At 35.1% G+C, this 12,485-nt stretch overlaps 1 protein-coding gene across 1 annotated transcript in view; it reads left to right on the top strand.

The window, feature by feature from the left end:
* nav2b (neuron navigator 2b) overlaps nt 1-12,485 on the top strand; it is an 87,207-nt gene that overhangs the window by 34,490 nt on the left and 40,232 nt on the right. The window lies entirely within an intron of this gene.

The raw sequence follows: 12,485 nt of genomic DNA, 5'->3' as shown, positions 1-12,485 counted from the left end.
GTTTTAATGTGTCACTCTTACAGTGTAATTATGTATTTAAGTACAGAGTAATATTAATTAACAACATTTACTAACTATATAGGGTTATGGTAGGATAAGGGTTTGGTTGAGGGTTAGTAGCATGTACTTATGCATAATTTACTGTTAATACTATGGTAAGTACATGTAACATATGTAACAAGGACACTGTAAAATAAAGTGTTACCGGGTTAGATTAGGGTTTGGTTTGGTTTGGGTTAGGGTTAGTTGCCTAATGTGAGCTACAAGGTTCAATAATCAATGGTATATGTATTTGTTGAAGCCATCAATCCATGTTATTTCAACTTATTTTTTAAATCATCATGTTTTATTTTTCTCCATTTTTAATTTGATTGTCATTTACAGTGCTTCATGGGACTGTAGTTCTTTCCCTCATTGAAGTTGTTAACTACACAGTCTTGTACATTTAAGTACAGTCTTGTCATTTTTGTTTCAATTTTCAAATACTTTTTTGCTTCTAATCGAAGTTTGTATAACGTTGTGATGTACCTCATACCTGGTTGGGTGGGTTATGGCTTAGAACTCTTTAAAAAAGACTTTTATTAAAACCATTTGGGAAAAAATGAACGTAAAAAATACTTGTAGTTCCAAGACGGTTTAAAAAGTTGGCAGGCGCTATTGTACTTTGACTTTCAAAATATATTTTTTTGCGTTTCCGTAGATGAAAGTTTATATAGACATGAGTGTGAGTAAATGTGGACAGAATTGTCATGTTTGGATGAACTCCGATTGGTCATTTGATATTTTGGTCAGACACTCAAGTCCTGCAAAGTGGACCAGACATTGTCTGCAATGAAAAGTTGTCTCTTCAAGACTAAACTTCCCCTCTCCTTGATGAAGTCAGTGCAGAACATCTCACAGATGAAATGGCGGTCGATCAAAATCTTGGCAGAAAATGAGTCAGATTGATGACCAACAGACAAGCTTTGTAAGATCCACGGTTTTCCAAATAAGGAAATTTTCTTGAGCCCAACCAGGTGTGTTCGCAGGATTCTGTGCCCAGTACCTGTCAAGATATCATCTTGGTGCCCAGATTGATACAGGTGAAAGAGGGATGATCTAAGACCTCGTGAAATATAGCTGGAGGGCAGGAATGGCGAGAATCCAGTGGGAATTCCTTTTCTGTCCTCTTTCTTACTGGAAATGCTTGATGTCATGTATAATTTGGGAATTCTTTCTTCAACAGCAGCTGGTGTAAAAAAAAAAAAAAAAGGCATTAAATCTTTTTGCTCTCGTTATTTTGACTTGCTTTGTCATCAAATCTGCCAAAACAAAGACCCGGTCAGTGAAGAAAGAGGAGGCGGTGCGAACTTTAGTGATGCATCCCTCTGAGAGATGCTTAAATTCCATTGTGAAGGGAGTCATGTTGGTTTTGGAGTTGGATGATGGGGATGCTGTAGAAGATTAGTTTGATTCATTTGCACTGTACTGTAAATTCAGTGAACCTCCTTGTGATCAGATCACAAGCCAAACCATCGCTTTGATGGTGTAGTAATCCTTTACAGCTGATGATTCTTCTTGTTTTGCTTTGACTATATTTGTCTTGCAGATAATAAATTATATTTCATTGATATCTTGCTATGATTAGTATAATAAGGGCACATTCGTGTAAGTGAATTGTTGTCACAATACTGGAATTTCTAATTTCAAAACGATGCCTTGAAACATATTGATATTCGATACCATTTTCGATACCACAGGGAAAAACTGCCATACAGATATTTTTAATATTATCTCAGAATTTGTCCATCCAATTAAAGTCTAGGTATTCAATATTTTCAAGCTCAAAAAGTACATGACACATAGTAACAGTAGTCAATTTGAATCAAGCGAATTTAACCCAAATCTTCTGAAGAGACATAGGTTTGCTTTATATGATTAATTTAGGCTTTTATTCACATATAAACATTTATTAGTTACCATTGAAATTATCTCACTTAAAGGTTTGCTCACTCAATATATTTGTTTTTCCACTTTCTTCCGCAGTTTATGTATTTGACTGTTTAAGCACAATAAGCCATGAAAAATAACTCAATTTGGTTCTCACAAGCTGTTTGAGAGGTGTCTTTATTTGTGTGTGCTTTGGGTGTGAGCGTGAAACTTGCGGAAATGAGTAAAATGATTGTGGCGACCAGGGCGGGCGAGAGCCGTGAGGGAACCGAGGCCGGTGGCGCGAGAGTTAACGAGCATCACCTGGGAGGCGCACCGGCCTTGAGTCTCTCACGGAGGAGCTCCGGGAGCATAAAAGGAGGAGCGACGGCAGTGAAGGACGAGAGAGGACCAGGCCTGAATATTATTTTATGTTTTATTATGTTTGTACCCTCGCGGACGTCTGCCGGCTTTACTTTCGTTTTGTTATTTGTTTATTTATATATTAAAGTTTTGTTGAATGTTCACCGGTTCCCACCTTCTTCTTTCCGTTTACGGACTGTGTTACAATGATATGCATGCCCGCAATCGCAATCTTTCTCTCTCTATATATATATATATAGAGAGAGAGAGAGAGAGAGAGAGAGAGAGAGAAAGGTTGAATAGTGTTGCTGTTACAAGGCCTGAATTTTGGCGCAAGATTGCGGGTTTGCATATAATTTTACTAATTTCTGCAAGTTTCATGCTCACATCCAAAGCACACACAAATATATACATATTATATATTAGCACACACAAATATATATATATATTACATATAATTTTTTTTAAATATAACTTTATTCCCCTATTTTTACATCATCTAACACCCATTAAAATTAATCTTTAAAGCACCAATAATTTAATAACACTGTTAAATGCAATCATTAGCAAATACCTAAATGAATATAATTTTTTCTTACTGTACATTACAATGTTGAGATACCTAAAATCACTTTTAAAATGATTGATTTTAGTTTTTAGTGTATTTAGACAAAAATAACTGGTATACATTTAACTGTTATTAATGTAGCTTTATGTTTCTCATAACTTGTCCCCTTTTGAAGTCTCTTTCTTGATCTACTTGCATGTATACATATTTTATGCATGTTGCACCTGAGTTTTTTGTGATAAAGGTATAGGACCTCCCTGTACTTTTTTTCATAGACATACAGACACACCCTCAGAAATGACAGTCATCTAAAGCATGTGGTGTCTGAATCCCAGTGTAGTTTCCTGCCGGTGGAGGGATGTCCGTTTTTCAGGTCCACGATGACTGCTACATTGTGTTTGACTGTGTAATTTGGCCATGGCAGTTCAAACACTGCTCTGAAACGTGATCGGGGCGTCTCACCCTGGAGAAAGGGGCTTGGGGACCACGTCTGGACTGAAAGGAGAGACCTGGTCAAATCCACACCCACACACAGAGGAAATGTGCCATATTGCACACACATTTGTGGGTCAGTGGGTTTCTGTCCTTTCTTTTTAATGCATATGAGTGGCATTGGTGTGCTACATGCTCTGAACTGGATCAAGCTTTCTGTCAGATCAGTTTTCGCTACTGTACCTTTAAGACTTCTGTATGTAAATGACCTATATGTTGTGATTGTATAACCTCTGTCTACTTGACACTTTCATTCTTCGGGGTGGGCTAAGTTACTGAATACAGAATAGACAATCTGCAAACAGGGTCATATGTTAATGGTGTCATGGTTTTGACCTCAAACTAGGGCTGGGAAATATAGCAGAAAAAATAATATAATATATTTGAATATGCATTTAAGATTTTTGACTATATTATAAATATATCTTGATATTTATGTATTTGATCTGATTTCTTTTATTTGATCATTTTTATAATATAATAGAAAAAAACATTGTTTAACAAGTAAATTCAAAATATCAGATTTTTATATTACTTATATTAAATTTATTGAACATTTTATTATTATTGTTTATGATATTGTTTGTATTGTGTTATTATTTTATTTTATAATATACTTAATTTTTATATTATTCATTTAATATACATTTTGCTACTTGCAAAACTAATCGTCGTAACTATATTATTCAATACATCACCCAGAAGGGAGTTTTGCGTGTGAGTATGTCTACATAAGAGCAGTAAAATGATATGTTCCCTTTAAGCAATATGTGATTTATGACTTGCATTGCAACCTTAGAATACTTTTTCCAAAGGCATTTCCATTTAAATTGAATGTGCTTCTTTCTTTTTCCTCTCATTGTTTTTAGGTGTCAAAATAATTGTCTAATGCTGATATTTCTCTAGAAAGCAGTTTTGCGTTTTGTTTGTGTCTGCCAGTGTTGTTTGGCTGTTGATAAATGAATGTTTCTGCCTATTGGATTTGACCGGAAGTCTTTGGGGATACTAAACCTTCCGCCTACACAAATGTGCTCTCATCAGGAGAAAGATGCAGCTGGCAAATTGCCTTCTTGCCAACAAGCAAGCCCAGCAGGTACAGTCATTAAGTTCATGGGAGGGCTGAAAAAAAGGAGGGCTTCTCTCGCACCCTCTGCCCCTCACCGCACACGCAGAATCGGCAGTAGCAGTGCAGTGACGATAGTGTTATGGCTGAGACTGATTAGGATCTTTGATAGCGTTGGTGTGACTGGTTCTCAGGGATCTGATGTGAGTCCCTGTGTTCTGTGCTGTGCCTGTAGAGTGCCAGATAGAAATGGAACGGAGAGAACTGAACACATTGGACATGACAGACTGGTCTAAAGCTTGTACGAGGCAGTGAAGTAAGTGTGCTATTGAGGATGACAGCTGAAGTCTCTTTGTTTTTGTGTGTGAGTTTGTGTGCATTTATAGTTGTGTGTCCAGCAACTATACCTGCAATTTATTTTGGTCTTGAACACTTCTGATTAAGTGTTAATGCTTTAAATAAACTTAATAGAGCTTTTTGTTAGGTCAGATTTTTGTTTTACTACTTTTTTGTTGTTGTTGTTGTTGTTGTTGTTCTGAGTTTTTTATTTTGTTTTGCAGGGAACTTTTAATGTTTATTTTATTTTGTTTTGAAGGGTTTTGTTTTTGTATTTTGCTTCATTCTCATTTTTTTATTGTGTATAATTATTATTTTATTATTTTTAATAGATTATTTTTTGTTAATTATTTATTTTTGTTTTTCATTATTTTTTTTTATTTTATTTTTTTTCATTTTGGGTCAAATAAACGATAAAACCTCTTAAAGTTGAGGTGATCCGAGTCTAACAGATTATCAAAAAAGAAAAAAAATGTAAGACGTGGTTCTATGCATCGGTTGGTGACTGTTTTTTGAGATGTGTATTGATCTTCTCATATGACACCAGCGCAAAGTCTGTCATTTTCACTGAATTATTCTGTTATATCATTTTGATTAAACATTAAAAAGTAAAAAATAAATAAATAAATAAATTCATGGCTAAATTGTTCACAAAAAGAACTATAATATGCCTATAATAATATAATACTTAAAGTGTTAGTTCACCCAAAAATTTAAATTCTGTCATTAATTACTCACCCCTATGTTTTCACACATTCGTTCATCTTCAGAACACAAAATAAGATATTTTTTGATGAAATCCAAGAGGTATATGACAGCAATATAACCACTACTTTCAAGGTCCAGGGCTGCGTTTCCCAAAAGCATCGTAAGCCTAAGTTGATGGCAATGGAGCTACGATCAACTTAGGCTAACGATGCTTTTGGGAAACGCTACCCAGAAAGGTACTGAAGACATTGTTAAAACCATCGACGTGACTGCAGTGTTTCAACCTTAATTTTATGAAGCGACGAGAATACTTTTTGTGCGCAAAAACAAAACAAAAATAACAACTTTATTCAACAATCTCTTCTCTTCCCTGTCATTATCCTTACACAGGTGATGCAGTAAGCACAGTGAAGGCTTCGGTGTTTACGTCCGGCTCATTATTGGCCAAAGCTGTTCACGTGAGCAGCACGACGCATGCGTATGATGCTGATGCAGGAGCCAGCCAATAATGAGTGATGTTCTGATGTAGAACCTGGAAGCACTGGACGTAAACAACGTATGGGAATGACACAGAAGAGAAGATATTGTTGAATAAAGATACTTTTGTTTTTGCGCACAAAAAGTATTCTCGTCACTTCATAAAATTAAAGTTAAAGCACTGTAGTCACGTCGACTATTTTAATGTCTTTAGTACCTTTCTGGACCTTGAAAGTGGTGGCTATATTGCTGTCATATACCTCTCGGATTTCCTCAAAAATATCTTAATTTGTGTTTTGAAGATGAACGAAGGTCAGGTTTGGAACGATATGAAGGTGAGTAATTAATGACAGAATTTTCATTTTTGGCTGAACTAACCCTTTAAGCAACATAAATTAATCGCATGTGTTAACACATTATGTATGACTGGCCTAATTTGATAATTTTTCACATTTACATTGGTAAATATCCGCTGAAACTTGCTGGTCTATTATTGGTAAGTTGGTAACATGAGTGAAACCCAGACAGTCATTTAAGTTTGCCTGCAGAATTCTTGCACAAAGGGAGTCACAACCTATTGTCATCTGTTACGCTTAAGTCATTAACCCCATCCATCGCCAAAACTGCAAAGAGTGTAAGTCTGGTTCTTTCACCTTAAGCCCTCAGGACAAGCTCAATGACAGCATGTGAAGCATTCTTTGCTTTTAAGCTGCTTAAGTCGCCACCCGTGCAATTATTTTTTATTGGCATGTTCAGGCAGAACTTTTGGAAACTCTATCTTTTGGGAAAATTCAACACTAATGTTTTAAACGCAAGACATTGATTGATTTGTTGTTTCGGGTTGAATCAAAGATGCAAAAGAACATCCGTCTGTTTTCCCCTTGACACGTCTGGTATTGATGGAGAAAGCGATATGGAGAGAGAACTGCTTCCTCTGTGGTTTAGGACGGGTGAGAATGAGCTCTGAGGGGGGCTTAGCAATCACATCAGAGCAGACCCCTCTCCAAACAGTTAAATGGATGGGACAAGAGAGAGAGCTCTTATCTGACATCTGAGGAAACAGCTACTTCCTTTATCACAGTCTGTGCATACAACATACGATTGGCAGCCAATGCTTAGTGGTTTCCCATCTGATGGAAATGTACTTTGCTGGATGGTACCATTCAGGAGTTATGGTATGGGATCTGTTGACCAAGCATTATTGTTTGACTTTTTGTTCTGAATTGCTCAGAAATTGCTCATTCTTAACTGAGAACACTTATAAAGGCCTGTTCACACCAAGAACAATAACTATATTAGCATCCACACCAACGCACGATATCATAGGGCTGGACGATTAATCAAAAATTTATCGAAACCGAAATTCAAAACCTCAAACCGACATAATTTTCCCATGTCGTTTATTACAGTTTTTTTAATCCTGTTAAAACTTTCCCCTTAAAAACATTCTACCGCGTGTGTAGTCACGTGATTCCACCCCATCCAGTCAGCGCAATGGAAGCAACATGTAGGCAAACTCAAACACCTATTAGCCTGCCCATTTAGAGTTTCATGACAGAACTTTGTATTTTTCTTTCATTGCATTGCTTTTTTTGTCATTATTTTGGTGGTCAAAAGAATATCAGTTTTAATTTGCATTTTTGACCTGTTTTTTGACGTCAATTTGATATTTTTTTTCATCATCAATTGGACATCAGTGTGTGGACGTCAAATGGATGTCAAGTTTTTCACGTCAATTTGCCGTTATTTTATTTATTTTTTTGACATCATTGGACCAGTGTGTGGACATCAAATTGTCGTCAAAAAATTGATGTCAATTTGATGGGGTTTTTTCGACATAAATTGGACATCAGTGTGTCAAAATATTGACGTCAATTTGATGTCAAGAAACTGACGTCAATTTGATGTCAAAAACTGACGTCAATTTGATGTCAAAATATTGACGTCACTTTGATGTAAAAAAAACTGACGTCAATTTGATGTCAAAAAAACTGACGTCAATTTGATGTAAAAAAAACTGACGTCAATTTGAATATCAAAAAACTGTCAATTTGATGTCCAAAAACTGACGTCAATTTGATGTCAAAAACTGACGTCAATTTGATGTCAAAAACTGATGTCAATTTGATGTCAAAAACTGACGTCAATTTGATGTCCAAAAACTGATGTCAATTTGATGTCAAAAACTGACGTCAATTTGATGTCCAAAAACTGACGTCAATTTGATGTCAAAAACTGACGTCAATTTGATGTCAAAAACTGATGTCAATTTGATGTCAAAAACTGACGTCAATTTGAATATCAAAAAACTGTCAATTTGATGTCCAAAAACTGACGTCAATTTGATGTCAAAAACTGACGTCAATTTGATGTCAAAAACTGACGTCAATTTGATGTCCAAAAACTGACGTCAATTTGATGTCAAAATATTGACATCAATTTGATGTCCTAAAACTGAGGTCAATTTGATGTCAAAATATTGACGTAACTTTGGTGTCAAAAAATTGACGCCACTTTGATGCCAAAATATTGACGTCAATTTGATGTCCAAAAACTGACGTCAATTTGATGTCCAAAAACTGACGTCAATTTGATGTCAAAATATTGACGTCACTTTGATGTCAAAAAATTGACGCCACTTTGATGTTAAAAAATTTACGTCAATTTGATGTCTATATATATATATATATTACAACCCACACTTCACAGTTAATAGAGACGGTATGACTCATTCACACACGCAATCACTCTCTCAATAATGCATTCAAATAAATTAAATTTTACTGTGCCAATTTATCTGTATCTGATTTACAACGAGCAGAAATCTGTAAGAAATGTTAGGAACCATAGATGAAATAACTGTTGAAAGTGAGCTGATATGTTGCATTAGGAAAAAATGTCCCACCTTTAATAGTCAAGCATGTTTATAGTACAAACCTTTTCAGTGAACTATGAGGAAAAAATATGAAAAACAAAGCAAAAAGCTAACAAAACAAAATAATTGTTCATTAATTGAAATCGAGGTAAAATGTTCAGTTAATTGAGATTTTAATTTTAGGTCATAACGTCTAGCCCTACGATATCATTTTGTTTATGTTCAGTCTGGTACAGTTTTGTCGTCTGTCGCTTTAATCGCTTGAACTCTGTAAAGCAGGATGGATTCTGATTGGCTGTCGTTACATGATCATTAGATTTATTTGATTATGCATAAATAATTTTTAGAAAAACCATGTTAAAATTTTTGAAGCTTTTCAGGAAAGTTTATTTGTACATCTCTCAATCATTAGTGTATTACATTGCATTATATGTTTTCTCCCCACAATAAAAACTACATGGAACTAATCATTTAAAGGGGCTATATGTAAGATTAATAAAGCATAAAAATACCCCAATATGTTTGCAGATATTTAGGAAACATGCTAAGTTCGCCTACTTGTTTCTTAGAAAAACAATGCTACAGCCAGATATTCTACTTTGAAAAGTGCGTTCCGTGTCGGAATGTCTGTCTTTGTTTTGGTCTGTGCGAAACCGTGTGCTGCCAGTTTATCCAATAGTATTTCGACATCACAGGTTGCCAGTTGGCGGAAAACGCTGCGTATTGCAGCCATGGAAACCAGCAAACAAACTGGGTCAGATTGTTTGTCAGTCGCAGATTCTACCTGACCTAAAAAGCCTCTGCATCCATCTAAAAATCTCTATGAATGACAGCATATTAAAACACAGATAAATCAGCTCATCAGCTTACAGTCTCCTCAGCTTTCATTGTCAATTGTGCTCCCTCTTGTTGCGTGTCCTTGGCCACCCGCGTCTTTGAAGGAAAACAATATTTTGAATTTGGACTGCAGTACTTATTTCGACCACTGGGTGTCATTCCTACATAGAGCCCCTTTAAATATCATCTTACTTGCATATTATTGGGAGATACAGAGTGGCAACTGATACTTTTATGCATTTTATGTAAGTAGTCTGCTATACTGTTATAAAGATCTCATTGATTTACATTACAAGCTATCAGAATTTCATCTGACTTATAAAGTATAGATTTACAAATAAATAAATACAAACAAATAAATATCGGCAACTGCACCAAATTGCATATTTTCTGTTTAGTTTGGGCCTCTGATTAAAATTGAGTACTGAGTAAAAATGAATAAAAGTATGAACTCCATATTCTCACTATACCACACTATATGATACATAAAAGCCTGATATATCAAAAATGATACTCAACAAAAACTTTTTTTTTTTTTAGATTTTTTTCTAAAGTTTCAATGAACTGATCCATTTTTTAAAAAACATTTTTTTCTGACTATTATTCTGAACTCCACGTGTAAAAGTTTTTACGTGAACAATGCGATTGTTTTGGCGTGGAGGAATCGCACCTTTAAAAGTGCTAATTGGATGCTTGAGACAATGATCTTAATCACTCGGCACAGCCATCACACCCAGCAGCCTATTCACATGTAAATTTGGCAGGAGAACAGGAAGTAGGAGATGGAGGGACAGAGAAAAGAAAAGAAACAAACTGAAAGACAGAGGGAGGAGGATATCCATCAACACACGGGATCCCCATCCCCCACCGTGCAAGTGAGAGAGAGAAAGAGAAGGAGAATTAGCCATATAAATGGATTTAAAAGTATCAATATTACCACATCTGTCTGTCTATCCTCCAAGATTAACTGTAGTTTAATTATAAATGATTAACTTGTAGCTTAAGCTCTAGTATGAGCAATCTTATTTTGTACAGATATTTCATATGAGAGTTAAAGTTTAGAGAAAACAATGCAAAATTGACAGCTTTTGTCTACCATCATGTGCTGTCGCTGTGTGTATTCTGTGAGTGGAAGTGAGAGACAGAACGAGAACAAGAGAATATTTGTGTTGTTTCAGTGTGACATGCATATTTGCAACAAAAGAACACATAGAAGCGAAATAGAGGGATGGAAGCACAGGAAGGAAAGAGAACAACAATAGAGAAATAGTCATGCATTTTCAGTGTCCTCCTTGCCCCTATAGACCCTTATTAGCTACAATAAAGCTCTTCTCTATCTTTATCTTATGTAAATGATTTTTGCAGCATTTGTGAGGTGGGAACTGTACTACTAGTTTTTCTTATTTTACTCACTTTTTTTCTGCAGTTAATTTTAAATTCAAATATTGAGTCTTATTGGCAAAGCCTATTTTCACTATAACTCTATACCCACCATTGCTTATGCAATATACCATTTATACAAATAGCATATGATTCCTATTTAAACTCAGAGACAGTAAAGCTATTTAAAATGTTACAAAATATTTCAATTTCAAATAACTGTTCTTGAGCTTTCTGCTATTCATCCAATAATCCTTAAAAAATTGGTTCCAAAAAATGTTAAGCACCACATTGATTAACATTGATGATAATGTCCTCGAGCACCAAATCATGATATTAGAATGATTTCTGAAGTATCAAGGCTGAAATAATTCTGTTTTGCCATCGCAGGAAGTTTTATAACATATTAAAATAGAAAACAGTCATTTTATTTTTGTAATAAAATTAACAATATTACTGTTTTACTGTATTTTCAAATAGACTTCGATCTCGTTTGGTCATTGCTGCATCATGTTGCTGCATATTTGCGATGAAGGCGTTGATGTATACTGAATTGTGATTGGTTTTTATGACATATTTTTATCATACATTGTTGTTGGAAGGTGTTTTGCCTTTGCACGTTTAAAAAAAATTTCCATATTCAAAACATCCATTGCGGTTCCCTGGAAATCAGCCCAGAGTCACACCAACTGACGTTTGAGAGCTGAAAGTTGTTGTCTTGTTATATCTGTATACTGTAAAAAATATTTTCGTGATTTTGTTATCACAACATTATTTCTTTTGTCAAATCAACTTAGATAATTAATGTAGTTCAGATAACATAATATTTTGAGTTTCTGTTGATTTAACCAATCGCCTTCTTTGTATTAACTCAAAATTTTTATTTCAAATGAACTAAAAATTTTAAGGCAACTCACTTTTTTCAAGTTAAACCAACAAATCTTTTTTACAGTTTATGTTTAATTCATGTTGGAGAGAAGAGAGATTATGAACAGGATGTAGAAAGGAACTACTCAGAATTCCTCATGCTCACTAGCAGCTCTGTCATTACAAACGTCTGGTGGCAAAGGTTTGGGCACGAAGGCTGGAATCTCTCTCTCTCTCTTTCTGTCTGCCTCTGTGTTATTATACAAAGTCACACACTCAAAACTGCTCTATGAAGACAGAAACTCCTGTCGGGCTATATATAGCCTATACATTCCCAAAGATCTTTATTTGCATTTTTAATGGTTTTAACGCTAGCAAGATTAGCAGCTCCTTGTGTTTTTATGGATTTGTATATACAAAAACAGCTCAAATGCTACATATATATGGTCTCGTTTGCCCACAAAATTTTGTGCCAATGTTTGAGGCCAAAAATGTTGTTTGCTGTTTTGGTAAACACAACAAAATTGCATCTTATGTCTCTTTGTCGGTTAGCAGGATCTTCCGCCAAGGATTAAGGCAGCTTGACCTTTAAATATGGGATGTGACCCTTA

This window comes from Chanodichthys erythropterus, chromosome 24 (assembly GCF_024489055.1).
Source record: "Chanodichthys erythropterus isolate Z2021 chromosome 24, ASM2448905v1, whole genome shotgun sequence".
NCBI classification, from domain to species: Eukaryota; Metazoa; Chordata; class Actinopteri; order Cypriniformes; family Xenocyprididae; genus Chanodichthys; species Chanodichthys erythropterus.
This window is presented reverse-complemented; position numbering and strand designations above follow the sequence as displayed.